General features: G+C 44.7%; 1 non-coding gene across 1 annotated transcript; it reads right to left on the reverse strand.

Moving 5' to 3' along the window:
- Nucleotides 1-1,143: 1,143 nt before the first annotated feature.
- trnat-cgu (transfer RNA threonine (anticodon CGU)) lies at nt 1,144-1,215 on the reverse strand. The gene has a single exon. It is a non-coding gene; the product is annotated as a tRNA-Thr (tRNA).
- Nucleotides 1,216-11,874: the final 10,659 nt, after the last annotated feature.

The following is an 11,874-nucleotide window of genomic DNA, read 5'->3' on the forward strand; positions in this document are numbered from 1 at the left end:
TATCACCAGGGGGCATAATTTTAAGGTGATGGAGGAAGGTTTCGGGGAGATGTCAGAGGTAGGTTCTTTACACAGAGAGTGGTGGGTGCGTGGAATGCACTGCCAGCGGTGGCAGTAGAAGCAGATACATTAGGGACATTTAAGCGACTCTTGGATAGGTACATGGATGATAGTAGAATGAAGGGTATGTAGGTAGTTTGATCTTCGAGTAGGTTAAAGGTTCGGCACAACATCATGGGCCGATGGGCCTGTACTGTGCTGTACTGTTCTATGTTCTATGTTCCAGATAAAAGGATTGCATTAATCGATGGATTATAATGTGGAGAGGCAGGAGAAAATGATGCCATTTTAAGTAGGGGGCCGGGGGTTAGTAGAAACAGACCAGGGCTATTTTACTCTCTATCTCACTCCTTTCTTCTATCTGGCTCATTATCACATCCTCTCTCTCTCAGAGCGGTGGGAATCGCTGGAACCCACACTTGTTGCTCAGGTTGTTTGGTTCCGGGAAAATACAAGGTCCACATCAGATTGACAGGAAGGATAAATGTGATTCAGAGCCAATCATATTCCTTTTGGTGATGTGTGCTCAGCCTTGTTATATCAGCAAAGGCAGCAGGAAATGCAAATCCTGAAGAGTTTTGATAGAGTAAAGAAGGAGAAAGTGTTGCCAGTGACAGAAAGGTCAGTAACCAGAGGAAACACATTTAAAGTAATCGACAAAAGAATTCGAGTTGTGATGAGGAGATTGTTTTTTCAGCAGTGTGTTGTTCTGGTCTGGAATGCAATCCTGAAAGGTCAGTGGAAGCAGATTCAATGTTAACTCTGAATGGAATTGGATATACACCTGACATGGAAAATAAAACAGGGCAATGGGGGAAAGGACAGGAGTACGGGATGTGGGATTAATAGAATAGATCTGTTAAATATCAAGCAAATGCACAGTATTAAGGTTCTGTGCTTGGACCTCAGTTATTTTCACTCTATCAATGGCAGAGAAGGCTCGAAGAACCATGTGGCTTCTCGTCATGTTCTTCCCAGTGTCCAGGATGAAGTGCAACATGACACTGATTTCCAGATGGCCGACACAAATGCAACGGACATCTTTTCTGGAAACATCACATTTAAAGTGATAAACTAACCATAAGGCACGGACGGGGATTGAACCCGTAATCTTCAGTTTACGAGACTGACGCCTTACCACTTGGCCACCATGCCTTCCCTGAATGGACACCTGAGGCTCCAGAGGAGGATTTGTGATTCTTTTTCAATTTGGTTGAAACAGCATCGAGAAACATGCACAGAAATGAAGAGGGATTGTGGAATGGGGAACAGATCAGCCTCATTTCCATCATCAGCATCATGAAATCTTCATTCAGACATTCCATTCCCATCCTCAGCTTTTCTCACATCTGTACAATAATATGAGTGGACATTGGGTTGTTACTGGGCAGATTATATAAATAGACTATGTGCATCATCACAGGAAGTGCTGTAATATAATCTGTACGGCACCTCATGGAGAGTTGTAGTTGAAACCTTCAATGCAAGATGTGCAGAGTAAACTCAGGTTATTTTAACCGTCAGATTCTTATAAATTCTGTACTAAGCCTTGACAGATATCAGAATATTATATGGGGGCCACAGTAAACCAAAGCGAAGATGGAGAAATCTTTGCCTGTACCTTTGAAAAGGTCACTGGACTGAACCAAGCCGAGGACTGGCCGAGATGGTTCCAAAGGTTTGCAAGGTATCGTACTGCATCGGGTCTCGTGCAGAAGCCAGACATGGAACAGGTCAGTACGCTATTGTCTGCAATGAAGGGAGTGTGCAGGCAACATCCTCATGAAGAACAGAAGGCAACATGTGAAGAAGTTATTAAGGCACTCAACCTATTTTAATTGAGGAAAAAAATGTCATCGTGGAGCCAAAGTTAAAACGCTGCATTTGCTGACAACGCAACCACCAGGTGACGCTGTACTAGCACATGCGCAAATGCAGTCTCTTCCACTGAAACGTCACTGTCTGTGACATTCAGGCAGCTGCCAGGCTGAAAGATGGAGCTCCTCAATTTATCACAGAAAACAACTTCGACCCAAAAATCCCGTCAAAGGTTGCCATCGCCGCCTCCGTCCCACCCCCAACAGTCCCCCGCTCCTTCTTGTGCATTATATAGTACCAAGTCATCTTAATTCACCTGAAGTGAATTACTTTCGGAGCAGTGACTGTCATTTCATAAGCAAATATGGCACATATCTACACAATGGACATGTTTTGGTTGATACTCGGTGAACGTTGCGCTGTTTGAAGTCTCATCAGAAGGACAGCACCTCTGACAGTGCTGCACACCCTCTGTAATTCAGTGAGGTTTCATAGAGTCATAGAGTTATACAGCACAGAAACAGGCCCTTCGGCCATCGTGTCCGTGCCGGCCATCAAGTACCTATCTATTCTAATCCCATTTTCAAGCACGTGGCCGTAGCCTTGTATTCTGTGGCGTTTTGAGTTATCATCTAAATACTTCTTAAATGTTATGAGGGTTCCTGCCTCTACCACGCCTTCAGGCAATGTGTTCCAGATTCCAACCACCCTCGAGGTGAAACATTTTTTCCTCAAATCCCCTTTAAACAGTGCCATCCCATTCTCCGGACGATCATTCCCCGCTTCCCCCCATCCCACTCTCTGACTGCTCACTCCCCGCTTCACCCACCACCACCCCCATCCTGCTGTCTGGCTGCTCACACTCCAGGCCATGGGCTCTGCCGCTTCCTTCCTCTCGGCCACTCGCTCCAACATTGCCCCATGACCCCTCGAGGCTCGCCTTGATTTATCGGGTGGTGCGGTGAAGAATGATCGAATATTGGAGCGAGAGGCCGAGAGGAGGGAAGCAGCATGGCTTAGAGCTAGTGTCTGGAGGGACGTGGGGGGGAAGCGGGGCGTGAGTGGTCGGAGAGAGGGCAGTGCGGGGGTGGGGGGGGGGTGTAACAAGCGGACGGAGGGCGGGGGAGCGGGGTAGCGAGGAGCGGGCAGTGAGCGGCCTGGAGTGAGTGGCTGAGAGGGAATAGAGAGTTTTCCTGCGCATGCGCCACTTCGTCCTGGAAGACGTAGGCTGAGCATGCGCAGTATCTCAGAGCGCAGGAGACTGATCGTGCATGTGCGAGCTTGGAGCGCTCTGATGACGTCGGCTGGCTGCTGCATTGTCAGGAATCACTTTGAATTTAATAAGCGTACAAAACAGAAAGGGGAGAGTAATCATTCATTTATCAATGACTTGTACAATCTCACGGAGGTTTGTGAATACGGCAACTTAAGGGAAGAGCTGAATGGAGACAGGATTGTGTTCGGGGTATTAGACAACACCCTTTCAGATCATCAACAGTCCAGGGCTGATCTCACATTAACGAAAGAGTATCAATTGAGCAGCCAAGCAGAGCTTAGAAAGTTTAACCAATCCATTGTTCGAGGGGACAGGGAGAGTCTGATCTCGAGAGTTGCAGACTCAATTGAATTTGTTAAGAAAACAAAAGGAAAAATTAGTGGTCAAAGACAAGAAAGACGGGAAGAGCATCTAGTGGTAGCTGCAACCAATTGCAGTAGGTGTGGCCGAGAGAGACACAAGTGGGAAAACTGCCTCGCCAAAGAAGCTGAGTGTTTTTCCTGCAGAAAGTTGGGACACTTTCAGTCAGTGTGTGGCAGTAAAATACCAGCACTGAATATAATTAAAGGGAAATCCCCAGAGAGCAAAAACATGAATGAAGTACAGGATATCCAAAGTGTGGAAATACATTTTTTAGGTGAAATCCAGGAAATAAAGTGAGAGTTGCTGGACGACAGAAATTCTGAAATATTTTAAGACAGAGGTAGATAGATTCTTGATAAACAAGGGGGTGAAAGGTTATCAGGGGCAGGTGGGAATGTGGAGTTGAGGTTGCAATCAGATCAGCCATGATCTTATTGAATGGTGGAGCAGGCTCGAGGGGCCGAGTGGTCTACTCCTGCTCCTACTTGGTATGTTTGTATGTAAGAAAACATGTTCTTGATACAATGAGAACTATCATTTGTTTGGAAATGGATTTGAACGCTTTTATCAAAAGGTGAGAGCTTTAATTTTTCTACAATTAACAGGCAAATCCTTGTGGAGTTGAGATTGACAGAAACAATGGGCTGGATTCTATAGAGCCCTCGACGTCGAGATCTGTGGTGGGGGTGGGGTGGGGGCCGCCTGAAGATGGCCCCGGATGAGGCCCGCCATGGACCTCAACGCCGGCAGGGCCTGGCTCGATATTGCCGGCGACGGCGAGGCCTTGTGGGGGATCTCCACCGCTCGGCAACGGGACCACAAACCTGCATTAATTATTATCCCATCACTTCCTGATGTTCCGCTGCGATCTTCAGCCCAGTGGCCGGCACTGCCGTGCCTTCGGAGCCCCACCCGGGCAAATGAGGTGCAACACTGGTGGGGAGGGGGGAGAAGGTAACTTTCTCAGTGTGGGGGTGGGGGGACGGAGTCAAATTAATGTCATGGGTGTAGGGGATGGTGGGAAGGGTTATAGTTGACAGTTTGTGCAGTTTTGGGCGGAAGGTCAGATGGTAAAGGTAGGTTTTGGGAGGGAAGGGCAAATAATTAATTTAACTGTTATTGGGGGGATGGGAGAGAGGCAAAAGCAATGTATTTATTTCATTTCATTTAATCTTCCTTTAAATATTTTCCAGTAGGACTAACAGTCCTTTAAAAATGGCTGACACTCCAGTACAGTACTAAGGCAGTGCTGCACTATCAGAAATGCTGTTTTTCAGGTGAGACAGAAAATTGAGGATCCCTCTGCCCTCTCAGGTGGATGTTAAAGGTACCATGGCACTATTTCGTAGAATAGAAGGGGAATTATTTCTGGGATGCTGGTCATTGTTTAACCCTGAATCAACATCACTTCAAAACAGATTATCTCGTTTTTATCACGTTGTTGTTTCTGGGAGCTTGCTGTGCGCACATTGGCCACCATGTTTCCTACATGACTACAGTGACTACACTTGGAAAGTCCTTCATTGGCTGTAAAAGGCTTTGCAACGTCCTGTGGTCGTGAAATGCAAGTCTTGCTTTTTCCATTGTTATCAGTGTCATTGTGATCAAAAGATAGGATTCGTGAACACAAAGTTTAAATCAATTTTGATTAAAATAATGTAAAAGCATCTATATTCTTGCACTGTACTTAATAATCTCCATCTTCCTATCCTTTCAGAGTGCAATGTCATCGACCCTGAAATTGATTCCAGAATCTCATAGAATCTTAGACTCATAGAAAGTTTAAGGCACAGAAAGAGGCCACTTGGCCCTCAGACAATTTCAGCCCAGTTCTGATGAAAGGTCACAGGTCTGAAACGTTAACTCTGTTTCTCTCTCCACAGGTGCTGCCGGACCTGCTGAGTATTTCCAGCATTTTCTGTTTTTATTTCAGATTTCCAGCATCTGCAGTATTTTGCTTCTGTGTTACTTTGAAAGTTAAAACTGAACCACCTGTTTACAATTCACACTGGCGTCTCCCATGAAATGATTCTGTATAATGTTAATGTAATGAATACAGATTCCGAGCACTGAGCTTCCTGTGGGGAATTGGGGAGATGAAAACCAGCAGACTCTGCAGGGATTTCCACTGGGAGCACAAATTCACAAAATCTACCTTTTATATATCGATTCATTTTGATTGTCCTTCTGGAAAATTATTTTGAAACAATTTAAACATCAACCCACAGCTCCATGACTGGGTCAATTATGAGGTCATCCTCTGACAGGTCATGTGACAGCTGGAGCCACAAGACATCAGAACCAGATTTGTGACTGGATTAAAACCCGGAATCCTGTCCCAATGGCTTTTCAAATAAAGCTGTTGCTGTTTGAAAACACAGCAGTTAAACTTTCTGCCTGATCATGAGGGGAGCTAGGGAGAAATTTACAAAACTCAATCCTTCAACAAAATAGTTCAAAAATCATTAATATCGAAATCATGTGAGGATTTATATGCAGGAGAAACAAGCAGAATACAGAAAGTACAGAGGAGAGCTGAAAAAGGAAATGAGATCAGCAAGAGAATGCATGAGTAAAGATTAGCAGGTCACATAACTGGGAACACTGAAGTCTTTTACCAACATATGGATAGTCAATGAAAGGGTGGGTCAATTAGGAGATCCTGTGGAGGCAGAGGGTGTGGCTGAGGGACTAATTAAATATCACAAAATAAGCGGATGCTGCAAATGTCACAGTAAAGGAGGAGGAAGTGAAGAAATTGGACAGGATGAAAATAGATAAAGTGGAGACAATTACAAGGTTGGCAGCTCTCACAGTGGAAAAGTCACCCAGTTTGAATGGGCTGCATCCTGGTTTGCTGAGGGAAGTAAGGGTGGAAATATCAGAGATTCGAACCACAATCTTTCAATCCTCCTTAAATATGGGAATGTTGCCAGAGGACTGGAGGACGCAGGTAAGCTTGGGTAGTTCGATCTTACTTTAATTTGACCATTTTTATAATGTATCCATTGTAATAACTAACATGGTCAAGAAAGCCATTTTATAATTAACACATGACCAAAGGAGCCATTTTGTGTTCAGTACAAACGTGCCGTGTCGAGTACACTATTTGTGCTTAAACATTAGCACAACACGGGAAGAAACGGTTACCGATTATAAGCTCTCAATCAATTGGTGCAGAGTATGAGCGTCAGGGGTTACTTCTGACAGTTGAAGAGATCATCGCATCTCATTGGATAGCTGCCACACACTCCAAGCTGGGCAGCCCCCAATCAGTTAGGTGCTGTCCTGCCACGACCTGCTTGCTTCAATGGGTGCTTGGAGCTTCGAGAGTCATCTCTCAACAGGCGGATCGATAATCAATGCACCAAGAAAAACAAGCTCAACAAAGAAGACACCAGTCCTTCGCATCACAAGCTGGAATGTGAGGACCATGTGTCCTGGCCTTACTGACACCCTTCTGCAGGTTGATGACACACACAAGACAGCTTTGATGGACAAAGAACTCACAAGGCTCAATGTGGACATTGCTGTGCTGCAAGAAACTAGACTCGTCCAAAGTGGATCCCTCAAAGAGAAACACTACACCTTCTTCTGGCAGGGGAAAGCCCAAGAGGCAACTCGTGAGCATGGAGTGGTTTTCACAGTAAAAAACACGCCACTTGAGATGAGTGAACCAGCCACAGTAGGCTCAGAGAGACTTCTTACTCTTCACTTGTCAACAAGCGTGGGCCCAGGTAATCTCATGTGCATCTATGTCCCGACACTCACCTCCACCCCAGATGTCAAGGATCAATTCTATGTGACACTTGATACTGCCATCAGTAGAATTCCCAGCACTGAGGGACTGTACCTTCTAGGAGACTTCAACGCAAGCTTGGGTACTGACTACAGCTTGGCCAACGAGCATAGAGCACCAGGGGATTGGCAAGATGAATGAAAATGGACAGAGGTTGCTGGAGCTATGCTGTTACCATGGATTCTGTGTGATGAACAGCTACTTCCAGGTCAAGCTGTGCCACAGGGTGTCCTGGAGACATCTGAGATCACACCACTGGCACCAGCTAGACCTTATCATCACCAGACATACCACCCTCAGCAGTGTCCTCATCACTCACAGCTATCACAGCGCTGACTGTGACACTGAGCACTCCCTGGTGTGTAACAAGGTCAGGCTTCAGCCAAGGAAGCTTCATCCATCCAAGAAGAACGTCGTCCTCAGATCAACAGTTGAAGAACCACTGATCCAGAAAGGACCCAGGAGTTCCTCAACATCCTCGATCAGGCTCTTTCAGACAACAATGCTCAAGGTCTCAGTGCAGTGTCAAAGTGGAATCATCTGTTAACAAGCAGATGGAAATGTGAGTGGAGCATTACTTTAAACTCTACATAACGGAGAATATTGTCATTGAAGTGGCTCTCAGTGCCATTCCAGACTTCCCTGTCATGGAGGAGCTGGACAGTGACCCCACCATAGTGGAGCTCAACAAAGCCATTGACCATCTTGCCAGTGGTAAAGCCCCGGGAAATGATGGTATTCCACCTGGAATCATCAAAAGTGGAAAAGCGGCTCTACTGCAGCATCTCCATGAACTTCGGTGTCTCTGTTGGAAGGAAAGATCTGCACCTCAAAACATGCGTGATGCAAACATTGTCACCTTGTACAACAATAAGGGGGAATCGCAGTGACTGCAGCAATGAGCGAGGCATCTCCTTGCTAAGTATTGTGGGGAAGGTCTTTGCTCGAATTGCTCTGACCAGATTGCAGACCCTGGCATTAGACATCTATCCTGAGTCTCAGTGCAGCTTCAGAGCTGGTAGATCGACAGTCGACATGATTGTCTCACTTCGGCAGTTGCAGGAGAAGTACTGTGAACAGTACAGACCACTCTACATTGTCTTTACATATGAACATACGAATTAGGAGCAGGAGTGGGCCACTCGTCCCTTCGAGCCTGCTTCACCATTCAATAAGCTCATGGCTGAACTGATTACTCCACATTTCCATCTACCTCCGATAACCTTTCACCCCCTTGCAGATAAAGAATCCATCCATCTCTCCCATAAAAATATTCAAAGACTCTGCTTCCACCGCCTTTTGAGGAAGAAAATTCCAAAGACTCACGACCCTCTGAGGGGGAAAATTGCTCCTCATCTCTGTCTTAAATCGGTGACCCCTTATGTTTAAACAGTGACCCCTCGCTCTAGATTCTCCCACAAGGGGAAACAACCTTTCCACATCCACCCTGTCAAAACCCCTCAGGATCTTGTATGTTTCAATCATGTCGCCTCTTTCTCTTCTAAACTCTAGTGGATACGAACCTAGCCTGTCCAATCTTTCCTCGTAAGACAGCCCACCCATTCCATGTATTAGTCGAGTAAACCTTCTCTGTACTACCTCCAATGTATTTACATCCTTCCATAAATAAGGAGACCAGTACTGTACTCAGTATTGCAGAAGAGGTCTCACCAATGCCCTATATAGCTGAAGCATAACCTCCCGACTGTTGTATTCAATTCCCCTGGCGATAAATGATAACATTCTATTAGCTTTCCTAATTACGTGCTGTACCTGCAGACTAACCTTTTGCGATTCGTGCACTAGGACACCCAGGTCCCTCTGCATCTCAGATCTCTGCAATCTCTCACCATTTAGATAATATGATTTTTTATTCTTCCTGCCAAAGTGGACAATTTCCCACTTTCCCACATTATACTCCATTTGCCAGGTCTTTGCCCAGTCACATCACCTATCTATATCCCTTTGTAGCCCCCTTATGTCCTCTTCACAACCTACTTTCCGACCTATCTTTGTCATCAGCAAATTTAGCAACCATACTTTTGGTCCCTTCATCAAAGTCATTTCGAGAATTGTAGAAGGTTGAGGCCCCAGCACAGATCCCTGTGGACCACTCGTTACTTCTTGCCAACCAGAAAATGACCCATTTACGCTGACTCTCTGTTTCCTGTTCGCTAGCCAATCTTCTATCCATGCCAATATGTTACCCCTGACACCATGAGCTTTTATTTTCTGCAATAACCTTTGATATGTCACCTTATCCTTCTGGAAATCGAAGTACAATACATCCACCGGTTCCCCTTTATCCACAGCACATGTAACTCCCTCAAAGAACTCCAATAAATTGGTTGAACATGATTTCCCTTTCACAAAACCATTTTGACTCTGCCTGGTTACCTTAATGTTTTCTAAATGCCCTGCTATAACATCTTCAGTAATCGCTCCTAACATTTTCCCTAAGACAGATGTTAAGCTAACCGGCCTGTCGTTTCCTGCTTTCTGTCTCCCTCCCTTTTTGAATAAATGAATTACATTCGCTACTTTCCAATCTAACAGAACCTTCCCGAAGCGAGGGAATTTTGGAAAATTAAAACCAGCGCATCAACTATCTCACTAGCCACTTCAGGACCTGGCGACTTGTCAGCCCGCAGCTCCAACAATTTGTTTAGTACCACTTCCCTGGTGATTGTAATTTTCTTGAGTTCCTCCCTCCCTTCCATTTCCTGACTTACAGCTCATACTGGGATGTTATTTGTATCCTCAATAGTGAAGACCAATCCAAAGTATCTGTTCAATTCATCTGCCATCTCTTAATTATCCATTATTAATTCCCCAGACACACTTTCCATTGGACCAACACTCACTTTGTTAACTCTTTTCTTTTTAAAATATCTATCCAAACTCTGACTAGTTGTCTTTATATTTCTTGCTAGCTTTCTCTCGTACTCTAATTTTACCTTCCTTATCAATCTTTTAGTAATTCTTTGCTGTTTTTTTTATATTCTGTCCAATTTTCTGACCTGCCTCCCACCTTTGCACAATTATAGGCTTTTCCTTTAAGTTTGATAGTATCTTTAACTGTTTTCATTAAATATGGATGGTGAGTCCCACCTTTGGAATTTTTCTTTCTCGTTGAAATGTATCTATTCTGTGTATTCTGAAATTTTCCTTAAATGTCTGCCACTGCATCGCTATTGACTTATCCCTTAACCTAATTTGCCAGTTCACTTTAGCTAGCTCTGCTTTCATGCCCTTATAATTGCCCTTATTTAAGTTTAAAATACTAGTCTGGGACCCACTCTTCTCTCCCTCAAACTGAATGTAAAATTCAATCATATTATGATCGCTACTACCTAGGGGCACCTTAACTGTGAGGTCATTAATTAATCCTATCTCATTGCACAATGCCAGGTCTAGTATAGTGTGCTCTCAGGTTGGCTCCAGAACTTATTTTTCCAAGAAATTATCCCAAAAACATTCTGTGGACTCCTCATCTAGGCTACCTCTGCCCATCAGAATTTTCCAGTCTATATGGATATCAAAATCCACCATAATTATTGCTGTACCTTTCTGACAAGCTGCCATTATTTCTTTTTTTATACCCCATCCTGCAGTGTGGTTAATGTTAGGTGGCCTGTACACCACTCCCACAAGTGACTTCTTGCCTGTATTATTTCTCATCTCAACTCAAACTGCTTCAACATCGTGATCTCCTGAACTTAGGTCATCCCTCTCTATTGCGCTAATACCATCATTAATTAACAGAGCTACCCCACCACCTTTTCCAAGCTTCCTGTCCTTCCTAAATGCCATGTAACTTGGGCGGCACAGTGGCGCAGTGGTTAGCACCGCAGCCTCACAGCTCCAGGGACCCGGGTTCGATTCCGGGTACTGCCTGTGTGGAGTTTGCAAGTTCTCCCTGTGTCTGCGTGGGTTTTCTCCGGGTGCTCCGGTTTCCTCCCACAAGCCAAAAGACTTGCAGGTTGATAGGTAAATTGGCCATTATAAATTGTCACTAGTATAGGTAGGTGGTAGGGAAATATAGGGACGGTGGGGATGTTTGGTAGGAATATGGGATTAGTGTAGGATTAGTATAAATGGGTGGTTGATGTTCGGCACAGACTCGGTGGGCCGAAGGGCCTGTTTCAGTGCTGTATCTCTAATCTAATCTAAAAAAACCTCCAATATTCACATCCCAATCTATGTCGCCCTGCAGCCAGATCTCTGTAATGACTATCAGATCGTACTTATTTATTCTATTTGTGCTCTCAGTTCATCTGTTTTGTTTCGAATGCTCCATGCATTCAGATACAGAGCATTTAGTTTTGTCCTTTTATTATTTTTGTAACCTCTCGCCTTATCTGTTGATTTACTCTTAGATTTGTCTGCTCTGTCCCTTCCTGTCACAGTCTGTTTATCATTTCCCATATTTATACCTTTCTCTCTTGCCTTGTCTCTCCTCCTTGATTCACCATATCTTCCCAAATTTGATCCCTTGCCCCCACTATTCAGTTGAAAACTGTCTCTACTTCCCTCGTTATGTGGCTCGCTAGAACAT

Source organism: Heterodontus francisci, unplaced genomic scaffold, assembly GCF_036365525.1.
Source record: "Heterodontus francisci isolate sHetFra1 unplaced genomic scaffold, sHetFra1.hap1 HAP1_SCAFFOLD_167, whole genome shotgun sequence".
NCBI lineage: Eukaryota > Metazoa > Chordata > Chondrichthyes > Heterodontiformes > Heterodontidae > Heterodontus > Heterodontus francisci.